The following is a 7,500-nucleotide window of genomic DNA, read 5'->3' as shown; positions in this document are numbered from 1 at the left end:
TATTTTCGGGTATAGTGTACTATTGCCGAAAAACGACAGAGTCTTTTCGGGTATAGTGTACTATTTCGGTTTTTGCACTAAGTCCCTCAGGGGTATAGTGTACTATACTATGATGGTCAGATCACCTCCAGGCCCCAGGGGAGTGCTTTTCTGGGGTCAAACAGTGCACTGATGATGGGGGATTATTTCATTTTGCTCATTTTGGTGTTTTTTCACATTTTAACCCATTTTCACCCCTTTTGCTCACAACTTCGTACTACGGCCCGGAAAAACGACAGAGTCGATGGGTATAGTGTACTATTGCCGAAAAACGACAGAGTCTTTTCGGGTATAGTGTACTATTTCGGTTTTTGCACTAAGTCCCTCAGGGGTATAGTGTACTATACTATGATGGTCAGATCACCTCCAGGCCCCAGGGGAGTGCTTTTCTGGGGTCAAACAGTGCACTGATGATGGGGGATTATTTCATTTTGCTCATTTTGGTGTTTTTTCACATTTTAACCCATTTTCACCCCTTTTGCTCACAACTTCGTACTACGGCCCGGAAAAACGACAGAGTCGATGGGTATAGTGTACTATTGCCGAAAAACGACAGAGTCTTTTCGGGAATAGTGTACTATTTCGGTTTTTACTCTAAGTCCCTCAGGGGCATGGGGTGCTATACTATGATGGTCAGATCACCTCCAGGCCCCAGGGGAGTGCTTTTCTGGGGTCAAACAGTGCACTGATGATGGGGGATTATTTCATTTTGCTCATTTTGGTGTTTTTTCACATTTTAACCCATTTTCACCCCTTTTGCTCACAACTTCGTACTACGGCCCGGAAAAACGACAGAGTCGATGGGTATAGTGTACTATTGCCGAAAAACGACAGAGTCTTTTCGGGAATAGTGTACTATTTCGGTTTTTACTCTAAGTCCCTCAGGGGCATAGGGTGCTATACTCTGATGGTCAGATCACCTCCAGGCCCCAGGGGAGTGCTTTTCAGGGGTCAAACAGTGCACTGATGATAGGGGATTATTTCATTTTGCTCATTTTGGTGTTTTTTTTTTTTTTTTTTTTTTTTTTTTTCACATTTTAACCCATTTTAACCCATTTTGCTCACCCCGCACTCTGCCGCATATGAGGCCGGGGAAGGGCCACTCTGGCTGGGCATGGCCTCCGCTGAGCACCCCCTGGAGCCACTGGAGCCCCCGGAGGCCCTCCAGAGCCACCCCCCACTGTCCCCAGACTCACCCGGGGGAAGGGCCACTCTGGCTGGGCATGGTCTCCACCAAGCAGCCCCTGGAGCCCCCGGAGCACCTCCAGAGCCACCCCCCACTCTCCCCAGACTCTGCCCGGGGAAGGGCCACTCTGGCTGGGCATGGCCTCCACCGAGCACCCCCTGGAACCCCTGGAACCCCCGGAGGCCCTCCAGAGCCACCCCCCACTCTCCCCAGACTCACCCCGGGGAAGGGCCACTCTGGCTGGGCATGGTCTCCACCAAGCACCCCCTGGAGCCCCCGGAGCACCCCCAGAGCCACCCCCCACTCTCCCCAGACTCACCCCGGGGAAGGGACACTCTGGCTGGGCATGGTCTCCACCAAGCACCCCCTGGAGCCCCCGGAGCACCTCCAGAGCCACCCCCCACTCCTCCAGACTCACCCCGGGGAAGGGACACTCTGCCTGGGCATGGCCCCCACTGAGCACCCCCTGGAACCCCTGGAGCCCCCGGAGCACCTCCAGAGCCACCCCCCACTCTCCCCAGACTCTGCCCGGGGAAGGGCCACTCTGGCTGGGCATGGTCTCCACCAAGCACCCCCTGGAGCCCCCGGAGCACCCCCAGAGCCACCCCCCACTCTCCCCAGACTCACCCCGGGGAAGGGCCACTCTGGCTGGGCATGGCCTCCGCCGAGCACCCCCTGGAGCCCCCGGAGCACCCCCAGAGCCACCCCCCACTCACCCCAGACTCACCCCGGGGAAGGGACACTCTGGCTGGGCATGGCCTCCACCAAGCACCCCCTGGAGCCCCTGGAACCCCCGGAGGCCCTCCAGAGCCACCCCCCACTCTCCCCAGACTCACCCCGGGGGAGGGCCACTCTGGCTGGGCATGGTCTCCACCAAGCACCCCCTGGAGCCCCCGGAGCACCTCCAGAGCCACCCCCCACTCCTCCAGACTCACCCCGGGGAAGGGACACTCTGGCTGGGCATGGCCCCCACCGAGCACCCCCTGGAGCCCCTGGAGCCCCCGGAGCACCCCCAGAGCCACCCCCCACTCTCCCCAGACTCACCCCGGGGAAGGGCCACTCTGGCTGGGCATGGCCTCCGCCGAGCACCCCCTGGAGCCCCCGGAGCACCCCCAGAGCCACCCCCCACTCACCCCAGACTCACCCCGGGGAAGGGACACTCTGGCTGGGCATGGCCTCCACCAAGCACCCCCTGGAGCCCCTGGAACCCCCGGAGGCCCTCCAGAGCCACCCCCCACTCTCCCCAGACTCACCCCGGGGGAGGGCCACTCTGGCTGGGCATGGTCTCCACCAAGCACCCCCTGGAGCCCCCGGAGCACCTCCAGAGCCACCCCCCACTCCTCCAGACTCACCCCGGGGAAGGGACACTCTGGCTGGGCATGGCCCCCACCGAGCACCCCCTGGAGCCCCTGGAGCCCCCGGAGCACCTCCAGGGCCACCCCCCACTCCTCCAGACTCACCCCGGGGAAGGGACACTCTGGCTGGGCATGGCCTCCGCCGAGCACCCCCTGGAGCCCCCGGAGCACCCCCAGAGCCACCCCCCACTCTCCTCCAGACTCACCCCGGGGAAGGGACACTCTGGCTGGGCATGGCCTCCGCCGACCACCCCCTGGAACCCCTGGAGCCCCCGGAGCACCTCCAGAGCCACCCCCCACTCTCCCCAGACTCTGCCCGGGGAAGGGACACTCTGGCCGGGCATGGCCTCCGCCGAGCACCCCCTGGAACCCCCGGAGGCCCTCCAGGGCCACCCCCCACTGTCCCCAGACTCACCCGGGGGAAGGGCCACTCTGGCTGGGCATGGTCTCCACCAAGCAGCCCCTGGAGCCCCCGGAGCACCTCCAGAGCCACCCCCCACTCTCCCCAGACTCTGCCCGGGGAAGGGCCACTCTGGCTGGGCATGGCCTCCACCGAGCACCCCCTGGAACCCCTGGAACCCCTGGAACCCCCGGAGGCCCTCCAGAGCCACCCCCCACTCTCCCCAGACTCACCCCGGGGAAGGGCCACTCTGGCTGGGCATGGTCTCCACCAAGCACCCCCTGGAGCCCCCGGAGCACCCCCAGAGCCACCCCCCACTCTCCCCAGACTCACCCCGGGGAAGGGACACTCTGGCTGGGCATGGTCTCCACCAAGCACCCCCTGGAGCCCCCGGAGCACCTCCAGAGCCACCCCCCACTCCTCCAGACTCACCCCGGGGAAGGGACACTCTGGCTGGGCATGGCCTCCGCCGAGCACCCCCTGGAGCCCCTGGAGCCCCCGGAGCACCTCCAGGGCCACCCCCCACTCCTCCAGACTCACCCCGGGGAAGGGACACTCTGGCTGGGCATGGCCTCCGCCGAGCACCCCCTGGAGCCCCCGGAGCACCCCCAGAGCCACCCCCCACTCTCCCCAGACTCACCCCGGGGAAGGGCCACTCTGGCTGGGCATGGCCTCCACCAAGCACCCCCTGGAGCCCCTGGAACCCCCGGAGGCCCTCCAGAGCCACCCCCCACTCTCCCCAGACTCACCCCGGGGAAGGGCCACTCTGGCTGGGCATGGCCTCCGCCGACCACCCCCTGGAACCCCTGGAGCCCCCGGAGCACCTCCAGAGCCACCCCCCACTCCTCCAGACTCTGCCCGGGGAAGGGCCACTCTGGCTGGGCATGGCCTCCACTGAGCACCCCCTGGAGCCCCCGGAGCACCTCCAGAGCCACCCCCCACTCTCCCCAGACTCTGCCCGGGGAAGGGACACTCTGGCCGGGCATGGCCTCCGCCGAGCACCCCCTGGAACCCCCGGAGGCCCTCCAGGGCCACCCCCCACTGTCCCCAGACTCACCCGGGGGAAGGGCCACTCTGGCTGGGCATGGTCTCCACCAAGCAGCCCCTGGAGCCCCCGGAGCACCTCCAGAGCCACCCCCCACTCTCCCCAGACTCTGCCCGGGGAAGGGCCACTCTGGCTGGGCATGGCCTCCACCGAGCACCCCCTGGAACCCCTGGAACCCCTGGAACCCCCGGAGGCCCTCCAGAGCCACCCCCCACTCTCCCCAGACTCACCCCGGGGAAGGGCCACTCTGGCTGGGCATGGTCTCCACCAAGCACCCCCTGGAGCCCCCGGAGCACCCCCAGAGCCACCCCCCACTCTCCCCAGACTCACCCCGGGGAAGGGACACTCTGGCTGGGCATGGTCTCCACCAAGCACCCCCTGGAGCCCCCGGAGCACCTCCAGAGCCACCCCCCACTCCTCCAGACTCACCCCGGGGAAGGGACACTCTGGCTGGGCATGGCCTCCGCCGAGCACCCCCTGGAGCCCCTGGAGCCCCCGGAGCACCTCCAGGGCCACCCCCCACTCCTCCAGACTCACCCCGGGGAAGGGACACTCTGGCTGGGCATGGCCTCCGCCGAGCACCCCCTGGAGCCCCCGGAGCACCCCCAGAGCCACCCCCCACTCTCCCCAGACTCACCCCGGGGAAGGGCCACTCTGGCTGGGCATGGCCTCCACCAAGCACCCCCTGGAGCCCCTGGAACCCCCGGAGGCCCTCCAGAGCCACCCCCCACTCTCCCCAGACTCACCCCGGGGAAGGGCCACTCTGGCTGGGCATGGCCTCCGCCGACCACCCCCTGGAACCCCTGGAGCCCCCGGAGCACCTCCAGAGCCACCCCCCACTCCTCCAGACTCTGCCCGGGGAAGGGCCACTCTGGCTGGGCATGGCCTCCACTGAGCACCCCCTGGAGCCCCCGGAGCACCTCCAGAGCCACCCCCCACTCTCCCCAGACTCTGCCCGGGGAAGGGACACTCTGGCCGGGCATGGCCTCCGCCGAGCACCCCCTGGAACCCCCGGAGGCCCTCCAGGGCCACCCCCCACTGTCCCCAGACTCACCCGGGGGAAGGGCCACTCTGGCTGGGCATGGTCTCCACCAAGCAGCCCCTGGAGCCCCCGGAGCACCTCCAGAGCCACCCCCCACTCTCCCCAGACTCTGCCCGGGGAAGGGCCACTCTGGCTGGGCATGGCCTCCACCGAGCACCCCCTGGAACCCCTGGAACCCCTGGAACCCCCGGAGGCCCTCCAGAGCCACCCCCCACTCTCCCCAGACTCACCCCGGGGAAGGGCCACTCTGGCTGGGCATGGTCTCCACCAAGCACCCCCTGGAGCCCCCGGAGGCCCTCCAGAGCCACCCCCCACTCTCCCCAGACTCACCCCGGGGAAGGGCCACTCTGGCTGGGCATGGTCTCCACCAAGCAGCCCCTGGAGCCCCCGGAGCACCTCCAGAGCCACCCCCCACTCTCCCCAGACTCTGCCCGGGGAAGGGCCACTCTGGCTGGGCATGGCCTCCACCGAGCACCCCCTGGAACCCCTGGAACCCCCGGAGGCCCTCCAGAGCCACCCCCCACTCTCCCCAGACTCACCCCGGGGAAGGGCCACTCTGGCTGGGCATGGTCTCCACCAAGCACCCCCTGGAGCCCCCGGAGCACCCCCAGAGCCACCCCCCACTCTCCCCAGACTCACCCCGGGGAAGGGACACTCTGGCTGGGCATGGTCTCCACCAAGCACCCCCTGGAGCCCCCGGAGCACCTCCAGAGCCACCCCCCACTCCTCCAGACTCACCCCGGGGAAGGGACACTCTGCCTGGGCATGGCCCCCACTGAGCACCCCCTGGAACCCCTGGAGCCCCCGGAGCACCTCCAGAGCCACCCCCCACTCTCCCCAGACTCTGCCCGGGGAAGGGCCACTCTGGCTGGGCATGGTCTCCACCAAGCACCCCCTGGAGCCCCCGGAGCACCCCCAGAGCCACCCCCCACTCTCCCCAGACTCACCCCGGGGAAGGGCCACTCTGGCTGGGCATGGCCTCCGCCGAGCACCCCCTGGAGCCCCCGGAGCACCCCCAGAGCCACCCCCCACTCACCCCAGACTCACCCCGGGGAAGGGACACTCTGGCTGGGCATGGCCTCCACCAAGCACCCCCTGGAGCCCCTGGAACCCCCGGAGGCCCTCCAGAGCCACCCCCCACTCTCCCCAGACTCACCCCGGGGGAGGGCCACTCTGGCTGGGCATGGTCTCCACCAAGCACCCCCTGGAGCCCCCGGAGCACCTCCAGAGCCACCCCCCACTCCTCCAGACTCACCCCGGGGAAGGGACACTCTGGCTGGGCATGGCCCCCACCGAGCACCCCCTGGAGCCCCTGGAGCCCCCGGAGCACCCCCAGAGCCACCCCCCACTCTCCCCAGACTCACCCCGGGGAAGGGCCACTCTGGCTGGGCATGGCCTCCGCCGAGCACCCCCTGGAGCCCCCGGAGCACCCCCAGAGCCACCCCCCACTCACCCCAGACTCACCCCGGGGAAGGGACACTCTGGCTGGGCATGGCCTCCACCAAGCACCCCCTGGAGCCCCTGGAACCCCCGGAGGCCCTCCAGAGCCACCCCCCACTCTCCCCAGACTCACCCCGGGGGAGGGCCACTCTGGCTGGGCACCGTCTCCACCAAGCACCCCCTGGAGCCCCCGGAGCACCTCCAGAGCCACCCCCCACTCCTCCAGACTCACCCCGGGGAAGGGACACTCTGGCTGGGCATGGCCCCCACCGAGCACCCCCTGGAGCCCCTGGAGCCCCCGGAGCACCTCCAGGGCCACCCCCCACTCCTCCAGACTCACCCCGGGGAAGGGACACTCTGGCTGGGCATGGCCTCCGCCGAGCACCCCCTGGAGCCCCCGGAGCACCCCCAGAGCCACCCCCCACTCTCCTCCAGACTCACCCCGGGGAAGGGACACTCTGGCTGGGCATGGCCTCCGCCGACCACCCCCTGGAACCCCTGGAGCCCCCGGAGCACCTCCAGAGCCACCCCCCACTCTCCCCAGACTCTGCCCGGGGAAGGGACACTCTGGCCGGGCATGGCCTCCGCCGAGCACCCCCTGGAACCCCCGGAGGCCCTCCAGGGCCACCCCCCACTGTCCCCAGACTCACCCGGGGGAAGGGCCACTCTGGCTGGGCATGGTCTCCACCAAGCAGCCCCTGGAGCCCCCGGAGCACCTCCAGAGCCACCCCCCACTCTCCCCAGACTCTGCCCGGGGAAGGGCCACTCTGGCTGGGCATGGCCTCCACCGAGCACCCCCTGGAACCCCTGGAACCCCTGGAACCCCCGGAGGCCCTCCAGAGCCACCCCCCACTCTCCCCAGACTCACCCCGGGGAAGGGCCACTCTGGCTGGGCATGGTCTCCACCAAGCACCCCCTGGAGCCCCCGGAGCACCCCCAGAGCCACCCCCCACTCTCCCCAGACTCACCCCGGGGAAGGGACACTCTGGCTGG

The sequence above is a fragment of the Eucyclogobius newberryi genome, unplaced genomic scaffold, assembly GCF_026437365.1.
Source record: "Eucyclogobius newberryi isolate DKJ021-1_F unplaced genomic scaffold, fEucNew1.0.hap1 SCAF_675, whole genome shotgun sequence".
Classification (NCBI taxonomy): Eukaryota; Metazoa; Chordata; class Actinopteri; order Gobiiformes; family Gobiidae; genus Eucyclogobius; species Eucyclogobius newberryi.
This window is presented reverse-complemented; position numbering follows the sequence as displayed.